Source organism: Lygodium microphyllum, chromosome 1, assembly GCF_053477565.2.
Source record: "Lygodium microphyllum isolate KBCC chromosome 1, Lygodium_microphyllum_v1.1.10, whole genome shotgun sequence".
NCBI lineage: Eukaryota > Viridiplantae > Streptophyta > Polypodiopsida > Schizaeales > Lygodiaceae > Lygodium > Lygodium microphyllum.
This window is the reverse complement of record NC_141135.1, coordinates 143,778,091-143,800,677: the sequence shown is the minus strand read 5'-3', so window position 1 is coordinate 143,800,677 and position 22,587 is coordinate 143,778,091.

Here is a 22,587-nt window from a genome sequence, read left to right as displayed (position 1 = left end):
ATATCCATGATTTGAAGGCTTTGCATATGAGTGGATTTTGTTTAAATAGAATTCCAATAGGTAACAACACATGCGTGGAGGTTGAGGTTCATTCCTAGGTCCATGCCTTCAAATCTATTCAGATTTGTTTTGTGAGAGTTGGTTGATTTTGTTTGCGAGAGGACATCGTGGGAAACCATTCCTCATTGATTGGGTTGGACTTGGATTTGCCAAAGGTTCCAAGACCTCGTGGGTTTAGGTGCTATGTCCATCATACCTTAAGCACTCAGGTCCAAGTCAACTTCCCTTTCTCAAAACTACTCTTGAGATATCTCCACCCAATCTTTTACTTTGTCAATCAAATTGAGTTGGTCTTTTGGATTAGGGTACTTGTCCACTTTTGCACTTTTAGGTTTCTCAAATTTGGGTGTTGTAATGGCAATTTCTACTTCAATGGCCACTCAAACAAATATTACCATTGTATCCCATTCACTTTCGAGGATCATCTTCGTAGTCTATCTCCTTGATCTTTTCTTATGATTTTCCCTTCTTATTGAGAATTTATCGAGCATTGAGCATCTAGGAAGGTAAACTCTCACCCTTTTGGTTTGAGCCCTACTCATTACATTAGTATAATTGACGCATAGTCCTCCAAGAACTCGATAACAAATAGACATATACGCACAGAGGGCATGATTGCCTTACTTGTTGATGCTTGTTGCTTTGGGTAACTAGGAAATAAATGTGTGATATTGAAATCAAGGTATCTTGGCTTTCATCTATTGTATTTGTTAGACTCTTGCTTCTTTAGGTATCAGACAATTTGTGCTTGGGTTGATTGCAATGCCAAAGAGAGATTTCTTCTCTCAATTACATGGTTCCAAAGTCTCTTGTGCACCCAAGGATCAATACTAGAATTGCTTTATAGTCCATAAGGAATTTGTTGTTCGATTTATCATGAGAGAGATAAGGTTTCAGATAAAGCTCATCTTTTAATGGTTTCTCCACATACTGAATAGGACTATAGCTAGTGGGTAGGTGATTATTAGGCGGCTTGGTGGTCTTGGGATCCGTGTAGGATTTATATTGCCCCTAGGTATGGTATGTTTCTACTCATTTGGTGCACTTATGTTGTCCTAGCATATAGTAGCCCTCTATTGACTTGATAAGGAATATTAGCATAAGGGTTATAATATAGAAGTTATCAAGGAGCATAATACACTATTGCATCATCGCCTTACTCTTCCACAATTTGAGTAGACTCTGTTCCTTAGCTTTGGGCATTTGGATGGCAAATGATCACCACCAGTGTGAATATAGAAGACATTATTTTCTATCATCCACATTAGCTCTTGTTTAGCTAAATTTTCAAAAGGCCTAATAACTCCAAAAATATACACATGCACACATGTGCATATACATTCTCTCTCTCTCTCTCAACTATTTTCTATTTCTGTCCTAAGAGAGAGAGAGAGAGAGAGAGAGAGAGAGAGAGAGAGAGAGAGAGAGAGAGAGAGAGAGAGAGAGAGAGAGAGAGAGAGAGAGAGAGAGAGAGAGAGAGAGAGAGAGAGAGAGAGAGAGAGAGAGAGAGAGAGAGAGAGAGAGAGAGAGAGAGAGAGAGAGAGAGAGAGAGAGAGAGGTGTGACATCTCTCATTCATGGCAGTTTTCAAACTCCCTCGAATGAGAGTATGGTGCATTGCCCTCATTCAAGATAGCTTTAAGAGGACATGCCAGTGTGCTCTCCTTTATGGAAAATATTTTATCACCCCAAAATGAGAATGTGGTGCCACACTCTCATTTTGAGGGGTCAAATGAGGGCATGATGCCAAGCCCTCATTGAGGGAAGTTTTTTTACTCCCTCAAATGAGGGCATAGCACCATGCCCTCATGTGACAGAGTTAAAGAGCTATCTCAAATGAGAATGTCATGTAATGCTCTCATTCAGAGGAGTTCTAAAACTCTCTTGAATGAGGGCCTGGTGCCACACCCTTATTCATGAGAGTTTTTTGGAACTCCTTTGAATGAGAGTATGGCACCATGCCCTCATTCGAGGAAGCTCTAAAAATCTGTTAAATGAGGGACTAGTACCACACCCTTGTACATGGGAGATAAGGAACTCCCCCAAATGAGGATGTGACACCACATTCATTTGGGGGAGCTAAAGAACTTTCAAGAATAAGGGAGTGGTGCCATACCTTCATTTGGGGAAGCTTAAAAATTCCTCTGAAAGAGGGTAGAGTACCACACCCTCATTCAAATGAGTTCTAAAACTTCGTTGAATGAGGGCATGGTGGTACATCCTCATACATAAGAGATAAAGAACTTTGTCGAATGGGAGTGTGGTGCCACACTCTCATTTGGCGGAGCTCTTTAACTCCCTTACATGGAGTGATGCCATTCACGGAAGTTCTAAAACTCCCTTGAATGAGGGTGCAACTCCACATCCTTGTTTATGGGAGTTCTAAAAGTCCCCTAAATAAGGGTGTGGCATCATAGTTTCATTTAGGGGAGCTTTTTATTTCTCACGTATGAGGATATGGTACCACACCCTAATTCAAGGGAGTTTATTTCTCTCTAATAAATGATGACGTAATGCCACACCCTCATTTAAAACTCCCTTAAACTCCCTTGAATAAGGATATGGTATCATGTCCTTTTTTAGGGGTGTTTTTATCTCCCTTGAATGAGGGCATGGCATCACACCCTCATTTGAGGGATTCTGTTCTCTCTCTTGAATGATAGTAAGGTGCCATGGCCTCATTCAAGGGAGTGAGGGTATACTATCCTAAATAAGGATGCAACATTACATCCTCATTTAGATTTTCACGCGTGCGCGCACACACACACACACACACACACACACGCACGCACGCACGCACGCACGCGCACGCGCACGCACATGCACACGCACGTGTAGTTCTTTGAGCACGTTCTTTGATTGTGCTTCTCACCAACAAAGCCAAACGATGATCTTCAAAAGGTACTCCAATAGATTATTGATTGATGACAAGGGCACAAACATGACTCTCCTAACAATGGTCTTTTTTTAGATGTTGCTCAAATTTTTGGGCTCACTCAAAAATATTTGTTCAAAGATTTCCACTCAATGTCCTCTTCTGCTTCATCTTCTATTTCAATGGAAGCTTCAAGTCCTTGACATCCTTCATCTTTTATTAGAGCAATCACAACATACAACAATTTTGACCTTCACAATAGTAAGTGGATTCCTACTACCATATTTGTTGTTTGGTTCTTGGGTCATGTCGCAGAAAAAGAAGAGGAGAAGACGTGGAAATGAATTCATTGACACTGACAAGGAGTGAGTAAAGGATTTCAAGCTTGAAGGACCATGAAAAAAAATATAAGGAGGTGCTTATACAACATGCATATATGCACTTAGAAATATGCTTATACAGATGGCCCATTGACATGCCATGCCATAGACCAAAGTGTAAGTTTATTGAAATATATAAATAGGCTTCAAACTCGGTTTTATGTTTCAAGAATTTGCTGAAGTTTGTCTATGTTTGCACACCTGCACGCACGCACGCACGCACGCACGCACGCACGCACGCACACACCCACACACACACACACACACACACACACACACACACACACACACACACACACACACACACACACACACACACACACACACACACACACACACACACACATGACCTCAAACACTAGCAACATATTGAAAGCATAGTTGAAATCTTTGTGCATTTCATGGCTCTATTGGTGAGCATTTGTAAAAGCAACCTCAAACAAGTCATTGGCTAAGGAAGGCGTTTTCTTTTATGATAAGTTTTACAATACATCATCAAGCATGTCAAGATATGGATCTCTTAGGCCTCTTCCACTCCCAGCTCTAGATAGCACAGAGTGGCTAATTCTAGACTCGAAAACATGCAAAATTTTTATGTTAAAGATTTATGCAGATATCCAAAGATATCTACGACCTAGTGTAGCGAGTCGATAGGTAAATATCACAGTCTTCATACCATTACATGTTTTTGTGGACTTCTTTTATGATGAGGAAGTTTGGAAAATATAATCAATAATCATATTTGAATAAAAAAAATGCATAGAATTCTTAGATCAAGGTTGGGATACAGAAGAAGTATGTGGGATTATGCCTAAAGTGCAATGAAAATCAATAGTTTGTAAATATATGATTACATCACAAAATCTTATTTTGACTTTCTATTATATGAGATGGCATTATGTGGATGGAAATATTGTAGTAGTAGTAGCTGATCAAGACTTACAGATTGACTTTGATAATCCCATGATGATGTTAGTGGTTTCGTTAGAGGATAAGCCCTTAATGATGCTCAGTGTAAGGGAAAACATCTTTTTATGTCAAATGTGAATGTACCGAGCAAATGATGACATAAGTATCCATGTTGCTTATTCATTCATGTGCAATGGTTACAAGGTAAATATAATATGTAATCCAAAATTGTGTTGCATTGATTAAGCTATATGTTTTTTTATTTTCTAATAATGCTAATCACGGTGAACCTTATGTGTATGTGCCACAAAGAAAAGATAGAAATACTTTATGTGTTGACATTATTACAAAACGAGTTTTTCTCTTGCCACAACCTATCTGATTGGAATACACATGCAATAGTTGTAATAAGGACAAAATGTAATACAAAGATAATTTGAAATCTATTACTAATTATTGTATCTTATTACAAGGCTATGTTTTACATACAAGAGAATTTTTTTTTATTTGTATACAAAATTGTGGCATATTTACAATTTTTAAATTCTCTCCATATCTAAACTCTTAAAACCATTGATGGTGTCCTTTGCCTCATGGGATTTCGCCCTTCTGACTTCTTTGGGCATTGGGTGAGTGGCAAAGATACGTAGGCATGTGGTATCGAGATATTTCTATGTGTTGAACAATTGATTAGATTTTTAACCATCTCTACTCTAAATAGAAGAAGGTCATCATCTGTGTAGTTATAAAATTGTGCAAAATGAGATTAACTATAAAGTAATTAACACCATGCTACGTTAATTTAAGAAAAATTAAACTTACAAAGCTGGTTTGGATCCCAAGCAAATGCTCTAGGAGTAGTTTGGCACTATAGCAAACCCTCCCTCTGTTGTTGTGTGGCTGTCACCTTGCTCTAGCACTTTGCAATTGACTATGCATATATTCTCTAGCATTTCATTGTCTTGTTGATGGCCTCAAAGCCTTTGATAAGTTTTTCAATAGACCTGTTTTGATAAAGGAAAACAATATAAGTACCTCTCTCTCTTTCTCCCCCTCTCCCTCTCATCGGCTTAAGAAACTTACTTCTTCACATTATTATGATACCCATATGTTGAATTGTGTCACCACAAACATAGATTTGAGATATTTTAGAAAAAATATACTAGATAGTTCCTTACTTTTCATGGTATGCTATCACAAGGTACTGTACAAGATCTTAATTGCAATCATTCTACCATAGGCACACATCCACAACAAGGGATGTCCTCTCCTAGATGAAGACTATGGATAGTAGGGAGTCTAGGATGAAAGCCTTGTCTTGTTGATCAAACAGAAGATTTACAAGGATGAATAAACTATAAAATTAAATAAATAATAAGTTTTAGGCCATTTGATACTAAGAAAAGCATGCAAAATTTTCAAAGTATTATGGCTTAACAAATATACCTTAAGATGGCGTTCATAATCATAAGATCATTGACCTCCTTGTGGAGGTATGTAAGCCCTAGAATGTTCCTCCTCTCACAGAATTGAATGGCACTCAATTTTTGCTGGTCCTTATGCATACCAATGTGAAGTGGGGGGAGGGGGTTTCCAAAATCATGAGGCCCCCCTCTTGCATTGTGTGGCTCTCTTGGCCCCGCCGGGGTGGAGGGTTTGGGGGACTTGAACAACGTGAAGGGGAGTCATTGAGATTTTGAAATCCCTTCCCCTTGCCTTGTGTGGTCCCCTCCTCGGCTCCCAAATGTGAAAAATACGAGGGAGGGTCATCAAGATTTTGGACCTCGTATCCTCATGTTGTGCAATATATCCCCCTCCCCCCCTCTCAAGACCAAAACAACACAAGTTGGGGTCCTCGAGATTTTGGACCTCCCTCCCCTTGTGGTGTGTGGTATACCCGCCCCCCCCAACCCAAGGGACTCAAACAATGTGAGGGGGTTCCCTCTCCCCTTGTGTTGTGCAGTACAACCCCCTAGGGACCCGAACAATGCAAGCGGGGGGGGGGGGGGGGGGGGGGGGTCATTGAGATTTTGTAACCCCCTTCCATCATGTTGTGTGAGTTACCACCCTTGAAGGGTATTGAACAACATGAGGGGGGATCATTGAGATTTTGGACCTCCCTTTCACATTATGCAAGGCTTGGACTAGCACAATGCAAGGAGAGGGTGCTCTTTGAGCTCCAATGGGTATTATCACATCGTGGGAGCTTCATGGTTGGGAAAGTCTCATTGTGCAATGGCACCAAGAATCTTCAAGATGAGAAAGCTATGGAGTCCCAACATGCATCCAATGTGTGAAATGAACATTTTAATTTCAAATTTGAGCTATATAAGGTGATTGCATATGTTGACATCACTCATGCCATGTTAACAAAAATGTGGACTCACATAAGTGAAAATTAATTTGGATGCATAGATATGATTATGTATGTGCCCCCCATGTATGCAATACCCAAGGCCATAAATGGCTTTGAGCCAGTGGTAGATTGGCTTGCTCTTTTTGCGCACACACACACACACACACACACACACACACACTCTCTCTCTCTCTCTCTCTCTCTCTCTCTCCTTTCACACACACACACACACACACACACACACACACACACACACACACACACACACACACACACACACACACACACACACACACACACACACACACACACACACACACACACACACACACACACACACACACACACACACACACACACACACACACACACACACACACACACACACACACACACACACACACACACACACACACACACACACACACACACACACAGGCACGCACACGTGATCCAAGGTCCTCTCCTAAGGTGCATCCCTTGTATTAAATCTTCTTTTCATTGGTTTCTATTGTAGCACAATGTGAGGGGCTGCCCTCCACAAATATAGAGGCCCTCTCCTCATGTTGTGTAGGTCACCCCATAGGGACCCTCACAACATGAGTTGATTCTCCCCAGATTTTTGAAGGGCATCCCATTGTGTTGTGTAGGCCCTGAGGTGACCCACCCCCCCCTCCCCCTCCCCCCCCAACCCAAGGGACTCAAACAATGTGAGGGGGTTCCCTCTCCCCTTGTGTTGTGCAATACAACCCCCTAGGGACCCGAACAATGCAAGCGGGGGGGGGGGGGGGGGGGGGGGGGGGGGTCATTGAGATTTTGTAACCCCCTTCCATCATGTTGTGTGAGTTACCACCCTTGAAGGGTATTGAACAACATGAGGGGGGATCATTGAGATTTTGGACCTCCCTTTCACATTATGCAAGGCTTGGACTAGCACAATGCAAGGAGAGGGTGCTCTTTGAGCTCCAATGGGTATTATCACATCGTGGGAGCTTCATGGTTGGGAAAGTCTCATTGTGCAATGGCACCAAGAATCTTCAAGATGAGAAAGCTATGGAGTCCCAACATGCATCCAATGTGTGAAATGAACATTTTAATTTCAAATTTGAGCTATATAAGGTGATTGCATATGTTGACATCACTCATGCCATGTTAACAAAAATGTGGACTCACATAAGTGAAAATTAATCTGGATGCATAGATATGATTATGTATGTGCCCCCCATGTATGCAATACCCAAGGCCATAAATGGCTTTGAGCCAGTGGTAGATTGGCTTGCTCTTTTTGCACACACACACACACACACACACACACACACACACACACACACACACACACACACACACACACACACACACACACTCACTCTCTCTCTCTCTCTCTCTCTCTCTCTCTCTCTCCCCTTTCACACACACACACACACACACACACACACACACACACACACACACACACACACACACACACACACACACACACACACACACACACACACACACACACACACACACACACACACACAGAGGCACGCACACGCGATCCAAGGTCCTCTCCTAAGGTGCATCCCTTGTATTAAATCTTCTTTTCATTGGTTTCTATTGTAGCACAATGTGAGGGGCTGCCCTCCACAAATATAGAGGCCCTCTCCTCATGTTGTGTAGGTCACCCCATAGGGACCCTCACAACATGAGTTGATTCTCCCCAGATTTTTGAAGGGCATCCCATTGTGTTGTGTAGGCCCTGAGGTGACGCACCGGGGGGGGGGGGGGGGGGGAGGGATCAAGGATTTTTCATCCCTTCTTCCCCCCTTCACATTGTACAAGTCTTGAGGGGTGACCCACACAATGCAAGGGGAGGGTCTCGAAATTTTGATTAGATGGTAGGATATCTCTGCATTGAGAATTAAAATGCTCAATTATAATAAAATACTCCACAAATACTTTATGAGATGGAGAAAGATGTAACAAGCACCTTACTTACTTCACTATATGTATCTTTTTCTTAATACCATTGCTTTGTAACTTCATAGCTTGAATGTGTTGAAGTCTTATGCACTATTTGCGAGCTTTTAATATTGTTTCTTTAAGCCTCAATTGATCTCTTTGCTTCTACAGCTCTAAAATAGGCTATTTGTTTTAATGTAGTTTGTACTTACATTGCTCTAATATAAGCCTCATGGAAGCATTTTCCTTCTCTAACAAATTTCTTTCTAACTTGTTTATATTACGAATGGCATCCAAATGTTGTGTGTATCCTAAGAGGCCATTATATCCATATCTAATAAGGCTTACTTAAGATATAACATCCTTGAACAAAGGAGTATAATTAATCAATTGATATTTCAGATACGATTTCCCATTAGTCTGTAGATCTATATTCCTCTTTCCTTGTGACCTACACAGTTCTTTGGATATAGAAGAAATTAGACAAGGTTTGTTTTTCTTAGATCATGGCTCATACTCATGCTCGAGGTCAACATGGAGGTGATATACCTCTCTCTTGTATCTCTTTGATGATAAGTTGAGCACCGCCTGCTCCATCTATGATGTTGATTCCATCCCAACTATCTCCATTGGTGATGTTAATTTGCCACAATCATCCCTATTAATTCTATCCCAACCATCTCCATTTGTGAGGATTCCGGCCCTAGCCATCCCTGTCTGTGCTATTTCTGAAGTTGCTTTTGAAAAATGAGATAGTATATATGGAATGTTTGAAAAGGTAATGTGATGGTCACAACTCAAGGATTCACTTAGTTCTTTGGCTTATCTTTGATTAAAAGAAACTATGCAAATTAATCCCAATCAATCTAGATATGATTCATCAAATTCTAAGTGTTGGGCACTTAATTCCAAGTACTAATACGTAGACTCTTAATTAGGGCTAATTGATAACTTAAAGGCTACATAATAATTTTTATATTTTGAAAAAGATGAAAAAATGTAAAAAATCTCAACTTTTTTCATTTTCAATGATTTTTAAATAACCTCTATCTACGTTGAGGTGGAATTTCTTACAAGGCCCAAACTCAAGTCAAAATCTTCCCCAATGTCTCAAAGGACAAGTTGAACAAGATTGGTCCTAAGTTCAAGCGGTGCATTTTGCTTGGATATGGAGATTCATATGAGATAGGGTGAGATCTTTGGGATCTTGAAGATAAGAAGACACTTTGCTGCCATCATGTTATCTTCAATGAGGAGAAGATACAAAAATAGCTCATCAAGTTAACTGAGATATGCACGACAATATTCCAAGAGGATGGACAACCATCATATGAGCAACATGTTATGTTAACCCTCAGACGAACAAGGTGGAAAATTTGAAAAATCTAAAGCAGAAGACAAGGCCAAGGTAAAAGTGAAACGGAAGACGAAGGCGCGCCAAGAAAAATATGGAAACATAGGAAGTGTAGAAAAGTTCTAAATCAAGGAGAAAGGCACACAAGAAAGCGCAAGTGAATACTTTTGTAAAATAGTGCAAGGCGCAACATGATTCATTTTAAGAGCGTCAGGCTCTCATTTGTGTAAATTGTAAAGGTAGATGGGCAGTAGGAAGGAAGCTAGGAAGATAGGAGGACAATGGAAAAAAGGGCGGTTGGCCATGTAAAAAAGGGGATAAGGGGAGGACTGCCCAAAAGGGATTTAGGGTTTGTATATATAGTTGAAAAGTGCATGAGAAGCTCATTCTTGTGTGTGGCCAAAATTAGCTCTCCTCTTCCTCCTCTTGTTCTTGCTTGCTTGAGCTTGTGCTTGAGAGAGGGAGTGTGAGAGTGTGAGGGTGAGGGACCGTGGTGGAGAAGGTCTCTATCTTTTCCTATTTTCTTCTCTTCTCTTCTTTAATCTTTTCTTGTCTTGTCTTGGTCATGGCAATGGAGCTTGGAGTGCGGAGCTTGAGAATTAACCTTGCTTGAAGCTTGCACTTGGATCGTGGAGCTATTGGAGTGTTTGAGAGAAGAGGCAACTCAATCAGGCATGGAGGTAAGCTCACTATACTCATAGAGAGAGATAGTGTGTTGGCTATGTGAGAGGTAACCATTAGTGTTCGGATTGAAACACTTGAATAATAAGCGGTCCGTGGGTCTTGGCGGTTGAGCTTGAGCTCACCTTTATATATTGGTTCCATTGCTGGACCAATGGATTCAAGCCTTGAGTGCTTGCGCGCTTCGAATCGAGCATAGAAGTAGGGTTTTCCCTGAATCGGTGCATTAAGTAGATAGGTAGGAAGCGAGGGAGTTTGAAGAGGTATTCAACCTCCTTATTAGCAAGTAAGTTTTTGACTTTTTGGATTTGGAAAGGTAAGTTGGAGTAGTGTAGGTATTTGCTTTGTGATTTGGATGCATTATGGTAGGAAAAAAAAAGAAAAAAAAAGGGCATGAGGGTTTTTGCTATCATAACAGGGCAAGAGGGTTTGATTTGTTTGTTGATTTGTATTTTGGAGTTTATATGCTATTCTAAGTATACACAATCCTTCATTACGGTCTATTCTTACATTCGGGAAGTTTGTGTGACCCCTCTTAACCAAAATGGTTAGAATTGAGTGATTTTCGTCATCCTTGGAAACTCATCCGCAAGAATCGAACAATGTTACCAAAGTCCGATTCCCAAATCAGACTCAGATGGGGTCCGATTCCCCAGAATCAAATGGTCTAATTTTTGGACTTGGACTAACCCATCTTGTCCGATCGGACATACCTTGTTCGATTTCGAAAATCGTACATCCCATAATCGGACACAAAAATCGGACTATCTAGAATCGGATGCTCAAAATTGGACCACTTGGGAATCAAACACACAAAAATTGAACACGAAAATCGAACCATCCAGAATTGGACACTTTAAATTAGACACCTGTCAAATCCGATGTACGACTCCCAGAATCGAACGCACGAAAATCGGACCAACCCATAATCTAACCACTTGAATTGGACCAGACCACTCGGACTCGGACCGTCCAATTGACCGATCAGACCAAACCAGAATCGGACGTCCGATTCTAATAATCAGACTCCTAAGAATTGGGCATGTGAGAATCAGACATAAAATTGTCAAAATTGGATAGGTGAATAGAATACAGATGTGACACATCTAAGCCTTGAAACCAACCCAGAGACCATATAGAGTCAAAAGCACATCATAGATCTATCACCAAACTGAAATCTAGAGCAAGTAGTTCAAAATTTGGCTGTGACCGGTCCTTCAAATTGCGCATGGTATTTAGCGTAATGGCACCTCTACGCCTCCCCCAAGTAGGCTAGAGAGAAAACGTGCATCGTGACAGGTCCTCCAAATTAGATCTTAGTGTAGTAATGGCTCTACACAAGCATAGATTCCCACTTGCAAAACAACAACCAAAAGCCCATACTTGAACAAAGACAAACAAAGACCCTAGAATCTCAATGGGCCAATCTAGCCAACAAGGGCAAAAAGGCCATTTCACAAAGATATGTATAGGTTGCGTTCGGATTGCATCTAGTCAAAGTGGGATGCAACAACATCAAGCTCCAATAGCGAGATGACTAGACATAACAATCCTAACGATAGATGCACCTTGAATGGCATTGCACAAATGATCCAAGACATTAGTGGAGAATCCACATCTAGTTGTGCAGTTGAGGACTTAAAGGCATGTATCAGAAGGCTTGAATTTATAAGCCAAGACCCGGAAGATGAAGACATAGTACCACCTGCTTACCTTAGGGTCAAACTCACTGCAAAAAGAGAACATAGTATTGATTCTCTCATCGATAAAGGAGCTAATTTTAATATCTTGACCTATGAAGCATGGACCTTACTAGGCCAACTAGAGCTCACACCGACTAATGCAACTCTTAGTCCTTACGGGGGACACCCACAAGCACTTATAGGGAAGTGCAAAATCCTTGTAACTATTGAAATGGAAAGCCTACCTATCCTGTTCCATGTTCTCCAAATAGTGCTAATTATGGAAAGGAAACATGAAAACCCTTCAAAAAGGCAACAAAGTGTGAGGCCGATTATGTAGTACAGAGGATACACTTGACACTACCGGGTGTGAGGATAATCACAACCTTTAGTAAGGGTGACCTCATCAAACCTCGAGGGAAAGACAAGGAATATTCTGACATACCAGGCAAGCCTAGTAACAAGAGCAAGGACTTGTTGGAAGAGTTGATACAAGTGCATGTTGAATAGAGAAAACTAGTGAGCAAGGCCATGCTTGAAACAAATAGGTTAGGAGACAATGCCAAGGATAGGCTTTGGACTTACAAATATTGTAGAAGACCACAAAAGAAGCCCAAGCCTTATAAATGAAGGTATCAATGGTGGGAAGCCAGCACAACGTTGTGATGGATATCCAAAGTATTGCTACGTGCTCAAGGGTATTATGCAGGCAATCGATGGATTCGGGTGCCAAAGCCCCTTGCTAAACCACCTCTATCAGGTGAAGGCCAAATTGTATCAAAAGCAAAGAAGTGTAGGAGGAAATCTAAACAAAAATCCAAGTCTCGAGTCAACAGCATCAGAGTGACAAAGCCCCTCATGATTGAAATCAAGAAACCAAACATGACTATTCGAAAGGTAGATCCTTAGCCTAGCATACCTAACAAGCAGATATCAGATGTAATCGTCGAGCGCGCACAAAATTGAGTAGTACCCAAGGAGCCTTTGACTTTCCAAGAGGATAATGAGCATCACAAGCATAATGTTGCTCATGATAAGGTTGATTTCTCAACAAAGCAAATGGCAGAATCGTCTAATAGCCACGAGCAAATCTTCCATCCACTACCAAGTCCACCTAGGAGTCCCAAATCTCCTACACCCTCTTTGCCTAATCGGACATAGGAAGCACAACAACAACCATCAAGTACAGCTGCTCAATCCCAATCTCTATCTCCATTTGAGCTTCCAAATGACCAAGATGTGGGACATGACACCACCCCTAATTCTTAGCCCAAGAATATGCTTGTACAATCCACTAGCTCTTGATCTCTTTCTTCAATTATGATTGGCCTATCCCTCATGCAATTCATGCCTTGATCCTTTGTCAAGGGGTAGGGTAAGAGCTATGTTTTCTATTATGTTGTGCATTTTATTTGAGGAAACTCGATGCTCTTTATGTTAAATTTGTGTGTGGATTTGTTATAAGATCCAAGATACACGCTCGACCTTCTTATATACTTAAAAGATATATGGTGAATATTATGCTAGTGCAGAGAGAGAATAGATGAGAGAAAAGAAAGATGTAGAGAGAAAGAGAGAGAGATAGAGAGATTTACAACACACTAGGGATTGGAAGATGGGCTAGTTCTCCCCTTGTGGAGTTATATTATTGACAAGGAGCAAGCTCCTTCGTTACACATAAACCAGTTCTAGCTCAACTGATGCTCAATTTGCACAAGTGAATGTGCAAAGGGCAACAAAAGACACGACCAATTTTGATCTGCTTAAGGACTTGACACCGTAGTCTACCAATAGTAGCCAGTCCATTGAACTAGCCGCTACTGCTTCCAATCATGAATCATAGCAATCACAGCAATCACAGCCTTTGGTCGTAACCATGCCCCTTGCGGAATGTGCCCTTAGCGATTCACCTATGGAAGAGATGTTGCGACCAACATCCTTGACACCTCCAACACTTCCAAGGCACCTAAAGCCTAGGCTTGAGGATAAATCTCTCAAAGATTTGGCCAAAGAGATAGTGCATCTGACCAATGAACTAGAGGTGAAGTGCATGATGAAGCTTGATCATAAGCTAACATCCATCACATGTGCGTATGTCCATGTGGACATTGGAAGGCCAATACTAGAGCACACAAATCTCATTGCCGAACAACCTGACGTGGGACAAGCAACAACATGTTTGCTCCTGCTATGTAGCTATTGCTGAGGAAGTCATATAAGACATCCCAAAGGCCACAGCTAGAGAATTGCGCTTGATACCCTCCTCTATACTACTCAATGTGAGACAAATAAGGATGAAAATGGAAAGGATAAGGTAACTTTGTGTAGAAATGGTACTTCAACCAGAGTTTGGTGGAAAAAATTGGCCACTCGACTAATGACACTCGTTGAGCAAAGGAAAGCCCTTTGGACATCAATACATGATCCCATGTACATTGCCCTGACCTCATTAAGAATGTTGGCAATGGTCCATGAGGTCCAACTTTCTACCACTGTCCAAAAACATCCCTTGTACGATAAACTGCTTCTAGAAGAAGATCTACATGTGGCTAGCAGGCTAGGTGTAGCATGGTGCTTGATGTTAGTGCATATGTCTTTTGCCTCACTCAAGACCCTGCAATCCTAGAACTCTATGCTTCCCATCAATACAAACTTGACTTGTTTAGCTAGTTTCGTCCAAGCCTATGTGTCTTGTAGCTCCCTCACCCACGTGGTTGGCATCGTGTCGTAGCGTGTTGATAGCTCCACCCACCACCCGTGACATAGACCCTTGCTGTGCCTCTGGTGATCTTGTACGTACTTTCTGGCTATGAATATGATGTGATACCCTCAAGATGGGCCCTTGTGCATATTGGTGAGCATTTTATGATCCGTGTTGCATTCCGTGTCGTTTTGGGGTGTCAGTGACGTGTTGAGGGGTCAAGATGGCTGTGGGAGCTTTCACTCAACCGCCAAGACCCACGGACCGCTTATTGCTTCAAGCGTTCCAAGCCGAGCACTAATGGATACCTCTCACATAACTGACGTGCCATCCATATCTACAAGTGTAATGAGCTTACCTCCATGCTGTTCGAGTTACCTCCTCTCCTGCGCACTCCGGTAGCTCCACGATCCAAGTGCAAGCTTCAAGTAAGCTCGATCCTCCCGCTCCAAGCTCCAAGCTCCATTTCCGCGAGCAAGAGAAGAGAAGAGAAGAGAAGAGAAGAAGAGAGGAGAAGATGGAGAGCTTCTCCACCCCACGGTCCCTCACCCTCACACACTCACTCCCTCACACTCTCACACTCCCTCTCTCAAGCACAAGCTCAAGCAAGCAAGAACAAGGAGAAGAAGAAAAAGAGGAGAGCTACTTTTGGCCACACACAAGAATGAGCTTCTCATTCACTTTTCAACTTTATATACAAAACCCTAAATCCCTTTTCGGCGGTCATCCCCTTTTCCCCTTTTTTACATGGCCGGTCGTAGCCTAGGCCCTTTTTCCCATTGTCCTTCTACCTTCCTAGCTTTCTTTCCACCGCTCGTCTACATTTACAAATTGCGCAGGTGAGAGCCCGACGCTCCTTGAATTAAACCATGATGCGTTTGCGCTCTTTTACAAAAGTTTTGACTTGCGCTTTTCCTTGTGCACCTTTCTCCCTTATTTAGGACTCTTCTCCTTGTGCGTCTTTGTCTTCCGTTTCTCTTTGCCTTGGCCTTTGTCTTTGTCTTCTGCTTTAGCTTTTCTGGATTTTCCACCTTCGTTTGTTTGAGGGTTAACATTACCCCCCTCCTAGACGAGTGCCAGTCCCATGGCACTCACCGTCGTAGGTAGTAGGCTGTAGCATGCACCGAAGACGTGGGTGACAAGGATGCCTGTCGTTTCCGTGGAGGAGTGTTGGTGGTGGTGTGGTAAAAAGTCGTGGGGGCTTGTTGGTGGCCAAGGTGGCTGGTGGAAGGTTGTTGGAGTTGGTGGTAGGGCTATTCTGTGTTGGGGATTGCATTGATGGCCAGCACAAGTGTTGGTTTATTGGGGATTCTACACATGACGATTCTTTGTAGGCTTGTCGGATGGTAAGGGATAAGCATTCAGAGTTGGGTGTTGATGAAGAGCGAACGACACTTTCGTTGGAGTCTTCAACACCTGCAATTGAAAACCTCTCATGTGGTCTCTCCCTAAGGGTAGTGCTAGTCTTCTCTATTGTGCACAAGACATAGTGCAATTAGTTTGGGAGACAAGTTGAACTCTAAGCAAGCTGAGAGTATTGTTCTCCACTTGAGGACCCAAACTGTGTATATACTTCAGTGCAGGTATTATGTGAGTGCTTGTGCATAATTAGATATTACTTAGTTAGAAGATTGTCGGTCTGGTTCCTTGTATAGCAATGGGTTAGTGAAGTAAGGGGCTAAGTTGATGGAAAATTTTGTCGATGAAGACGGGGAGTACACTTGAAGATTGCTTGAGACATCATTATGGTCTTGTCAAGGCCATGTAGCATAATTGAGCTTCTTGATGTCTAGCTCTTGGTAGCTAGTGAGTACTTGTAGTGCTTGAAAAGTATAGTGTACTTTTCCAGTGTCTTTCATGCCTTGCTTACCACTGTTGATTGTAATGGCATTGAGATGGAGTGCAAAAGAAATGGCAAGTGGTTCACGGTGACAGGTCTAACCATAGGCGAGGTGAGCTCCCTAGGTATGTCCTGCCCTTGATGTGACCTGAAAAATTGTGGGGGATGTACAAAGGGCTAGGGAATTAGGGACGGAGCTAGCCTACCAAGGTCACTGGACGTACCTAATTTGAGGACCCCTAGGTGTGGTGCTGTGATCGTGTGTGTGTGTTTTTTTTTTTGTTCTTTTTCTTTTTCATTCATTCATTCATTCATTCTTTTTTTCTTTTTTTTCTTTTTTTTTTGGGTGGGAAAAGTGAATACAATCAATGCCATACATTGAGACTGTTAGCCTTTCATTTGGATTGAGAAATGTTGGGATTCAAAGGCTGTGAAGAATTGATAGTATAGAGATGATTGTGTCATCATCCTTGATGCTAGAGGAACTATTGTTGAGATGAAGAGAAACACTTGAGATTTTGCAAACCTCTTTGTAACATGTGAGACATCGAATAATTGAGGTAGCACTTGGAGTGAGGTGTGCATGGACAAGGGCAGAGCATCTTGCGAATTGAATCGTGGACGATGAAGAGACGTTTGCCCTTGTTGAGAGCGTGGCTCTTGCCCGAACATAGAGTTTGGCCAAGAAGGAGGAGGTAATCGATGATTATGCCTTGGCCATGCTCAGTTGCAATATGTGCTTTTTCTACAGAGGTGTCCTTGGGTTCTCATCCAGTGGCGTTTTCGTCATGGCTTTTGTTTCTTGGTATTCCTGTTACTTCCTCCATAATGGTTCTTTGTGGGGTTGGTGGTCTTGCAGTGACTTGGATATTAAACGCTTCTAGACATTGACCTGTGTCACTCTGCATCAACTTGTCACTTCGTGAGAGTACATGCTCGCTTGCGTTAAGTACATCGGACCAATGCAATCATGTTAAGACATAATTTTTCAGAATGCTATGATGCCTATCCCATTACTTGTTAAGGTCGCATACATTAACGGTAGGTGAAGGAAGTGTGTACAAGTGGGGATCTTGCCCCTTTACTCATCAAAAACAAAAAGTTATGGCATGATGACTTGCCAAGCTACTTGTACAGCATAGGGGCTTAGTCGATAGGTAAAGGCAGGGTGAGTCTGGTTGGTTAGGCGACCGGGCCGATGCTAGGCAGGGTGAGTCCAGTTGGTTAGGCAACCGGGCCGATGCTAGTGCGGGGCTCCCGTGAGGTGGGATAGGAAACATGTCGGCCGGGACATGAATGGTGTAGTCTCGGGTCGCGACCATTTCCAAAATGTCTTTAAATAGTTCATTAAATTCTTCCCTGTCTCGGGCCGCCTTTTCTGCCCTTGAGCAGCTGGTGCCCGAGTGTACATTGGGGGTTTGTGCCACTGGTGTTGCCACATTGTGTGCGCCTCCTTGAGCGTCCGCTCCCCTGGCCTGCGGATTCTTTGACCTTTGTCCAGGGCTGTGTCGCTTAGGGCTACGTTTCTTGGCGTACCTTTTAAGAGTGGGCATGTAACGCACCGACAGAGGGGCGTGTGCTGCATGTTCCCGTCGGCTGTGCGGAGAGCGTCCTTGCAAGCTAGCTGTCTTTGGTTCTCCATGTTTTCCTCGCGGGGGGCCTGTAAGATGCGAATCAAGGATTAGGATTTGTCACATGATAAGACCATTCATATGTAAGGGATTATAGTGCAGGTTATCAAGCGCATAGGACAAGAAGGGGAGGGTGGGGCATGCAGTGCTTGTTGTAGAGGGATGGCCTCCGTGATGTATATTTAGCCTCCTGCCGTTAGTAGATCTTGGTTCACGCCGAGTTACGTCGGCTGGCGGTCATGGATTTAGGCAAGGCTCCTCCTCGAAAGGATAGACCGGAAAGGGAAGAAGGTGTATAGAAAGGGACTACACCCTGTCTACACCATCAGAATTGTTGGTCAAGGCTTCCTATGGCGGGAATGTGGGTTGCATGCCCTTCACTTGGAGGTGGGGATGATCACACGGCTTTTAAATGTGTGATGAGAGGAGGACTTGAAAAGCTTAGCCTGTCAGACCCAACTCTTCTCCCTGCGCTTGACTATCATTGCTTGTGTGTGTTGATATTGTTTATACACGGTGACACAAAAATCAGTGTTTATTTATATACATATTTATGAATCCATGCCACTTCACGAGGATAAGAACCAATTTTAGAAATCGGGGTTGTACTGGAGCGTGGCACATGCATCCAACACTCGTGGCAGCTTACTTAGTACCGATAGATATTTTGCCACATCAAGTAGCATGGACCCTTGTCCGAGTCTACTGGCAACATGTAGCTCCTCCTTAGTGAGAACCTTATCAAACAGGGAGTTTTCTTGGCTAGATTCAGCCAAGTCTCTACCCCAAATGGCAGTTAGCACTCGAAGGGAAGTTGGTGCCACATAGGTTGGGTCCCTTTGGGATCGCCATTTGGCCAATCGCTCCTCAGAGACTGTCATGATCTGAGCCCCTAGTTCGGCCATTACAACGTGGCATTTGCACCAATGCTGCTCAAATTGACTCTGGCCTGCCTGATAGTCGCTTTAGTTGCTCTATGTCTATGAGATTCGGCAGAGCACTTCATTGAACGTGACGCTTAAGCGCAGTTTGTCAACCTCTTTGTCAGAGATGAGTTGCATGCGTTCATGTAAGAGCTTGTTATAGGGCTCGTCAAGATGTTCTTGATCTTCCCAAGATAAGGGGAATGGTAAGTATTCTTCGAGCTGCTCCTTAGGGAATGCGCCCATATCTGCAAGGACATAGACACGTGCGAACACTTTGAGCTTAGCATCCAACTCAGTTAAGCATTCTGTGACACTTCTATGTTCAACCAAGGCTTGCTCGGTTGCTTTCTTATGCAAAGTTCTAAGAGTTTCCTTAGGCTTTAGCATAGCTAGGGGCTCAGGCCTAGATGAGCAACATTGGTCGAGGTTAGGATTGCTTATGCTCTCAGGGATTGTGCGTTTTTCCTGAGGTTTTGCTGCTATTTTGTCATAGTTCTTCTCGGATGTGATTGGTATAGATTTGTCACCCTGTTGTGACGACGTTGTATCCACTCTTGATTGGTCGATGTGAGTTCTATTGTCGGTGGATTGAGTGTTGAAAGCAACTGTTGATGGCAACGGCTGCTTTGATTTTTCAGAGCACACAGATGTGACTGAGGTTTCACCGCTATTAGGAGAGACATCAATGGGTTCATTGGTGGATGGACTTGATGCTTTGTTCCCCAGCTCTCCCTCGCTCTTGGTCTCAATGCTCTTGGGGTCCATAACCACCTGTGATTGCTGTTGTCTTCGTTGTTTTCTCCTCTTTTTCCTGGTCAGTGAAGGTGCATCTCTCAACGACTCAGGACCCTGGACTAGGTCAATCGTTGATGTGCTTGGTTGGGCCTCAACATTCTCTTTCTCTAGTGTGTCCTTATGGGACATGGCCGTGGCATGCTGAATAGCCTCACTAGGTTGTGAGAGTACAACTACCTCCCTTTTCGGAGAGTCTAGCTCTTCAGCCAACTCCCTTGAGTTTAACTTCTCCAGCCTAGGCTTTAGGCATTTTGGAAGTGCTGGAGTTGTTAATGAAGTTGGTTGCGACACCTCCTCCACAGGTAAACCACTAAGGACACGTTGCGCAAGGGGCGTTGTCACGGCCAAGGGCTGTGACTGCTGTGATCCTTGATTGGAAGTAGGAGCGCCTAGTCCAGTGGGCTGGCTACTCTTGGTGGATTGCGGTGTTAGGTCCTTAGGTTTATTGGAAGTGGTCATGCCTTTTGTTGCCCTTAGAGTATTCACTTGAGTATCAGTTGAGCTAGCCATGGTGGATTGCACAGGCATATCCCTAGGTTGAGAGCTAAGGGTGGTGTTGTGTCCTGTCTCTTGGACATTTGGAAGCTCTGATGTAGGTAAAGATTGGGATCGAGTAGCCGCACTTGACGACTATTGTGCTTCATGTGTCTGTTTAGGGGAAGAGGGTGTAGGAGACTTGGGACTCCTAACTGGTTTTGACTCTGGCTGGGAGATTTGCTCGTGACTGTTCGATGATTTTGCTATTTGCTTTGTTGAGCATTTAACCTTGCCATGAGCAATGTTGTGCCTATGATGCTTGCTATCCTCTTGGGGAATCAAAAGCTCCTTGGGCACTAGCGGCTCCTTGGGCACTAGCGGCTTTTGCATATCCTCAACGATTACATCTGATGTCTCCTTGTCAAGCACACTAGGTTGAGGATCTACCCTCCGATTGGTCCCGTTTGGTTTCTTGATTTTGACCATGAGGGGCTCGGTCACTCCACTCTTGTTGACTCGAGACTTGGTTTTCCGTTTAGATCTCCTCCTATGCTTCTTTGCTCTTGATACAATCTGGCCTTTAGTCGACCAGGGAGGTTTAATAGGGGGTTTTGGTACCCAAACCCATCGGTTGCCTTCATAATACCCTTGAGCACGTAGCAACGCTTTGGATATCCATCGCGGCGTTGCGTTGACTCTCAATCGATGCCTTCGTCTATAAGGCTTGGCCTTCCTTTGGGGTCTTCTACGATATTTGTAAGTCCAAAGGCCATCCTTGGCATTGTCTCTTGACCTTCTTGTTTCTGGCATGGCCTCACTCACTGGTTCTCGTTGTTCGACCCGTGCTTGTATTAACTCTTCCAACAAATCCTTGCTCTCATCTGTAGGCTTGACTGTTATGTCAGCACCTTGCTTGCCTTTCCCTCGAGGTTTGATGAGGTCACCCTTGCTAAAGGTTGCGACTATCCTCAAACCCGATAGTGTCAGGTGTATCCTCTGTGCTACATAGTCGGCCTCACACTTGGTCGCCCTTTTGAAGGGTCTTCCTAGGAGGGTTTCTTTCCCGCATCTAGCACTATTTGGAGGAACATGAAATAGGATAGGCAAGCTTTTCGTTTCAATTGTTGCAAGGATTTTGCACTTCCCTATGAGTGCTTGTGGGTGTCCCCCATAAGGGCTAAGAGTTGCACTAGTCGGTGTGAGCTCTGGTTGGCCGAGTAGGGTCCATGATTCATAGGTCAAGATGTTAAAATCTACTCCTTCATCAATCAGAGCATCGATAGTATGCTCTCTTTTCGCAGTGAGTTTGACCCTAAGATAAGCAGGTGGTACTATGCCTTCATCTTCCGGGTCTTGGCTTGTAAATTTAAGCCTTCTGACAGATGCCCTTGAGTCCCTAACTGCACAGTCAGACGTGGATTCTCTACTGAGGTCTTGGGTCATTTGTGCAGCGCTGCTCAAGGTACATCTATCGTTAGGACTGTCATGTCTAGTCATCCTCGCATTGATAGCTTGCTCATGTTGCATTTCGCTATGACTAGACATGGTATGGACACAATGTCTTTGTGTTCTCGTGGTGTGGCCTTTTTGCCCTTGATGGCTAGATTGGCCCATTGATGTTCTAGGGTCTCTGTTTCTCTCTGTTTGGGTATGGGCTTTTGGTTGCTCTATTGCAAGTGAGACTCCATGCTCGTGTAGAGCCATTGCTACACTAGGGTCCAATTTGGAGGACCTGTCACAGCGCGCGTTTTCTCTCCAACCTACTCGGGAGAGGTGCGGAGGGGGTAGAGCCCCCTCTGTGGGGGTCCGGGGGGGGGGGGGGGAGGCAGTCCTCCCCGGTCCACAGGGCCATTACGATAAACACCATGCGCAATTTGGAGGACCATTTATAGCCAAATTTTAAATTACTTGCTCTAAGTTTCAGCCCAGTGATCGATCTATGATATGATTTCAGCTTTGTATGGTTTCTCGGTTAAT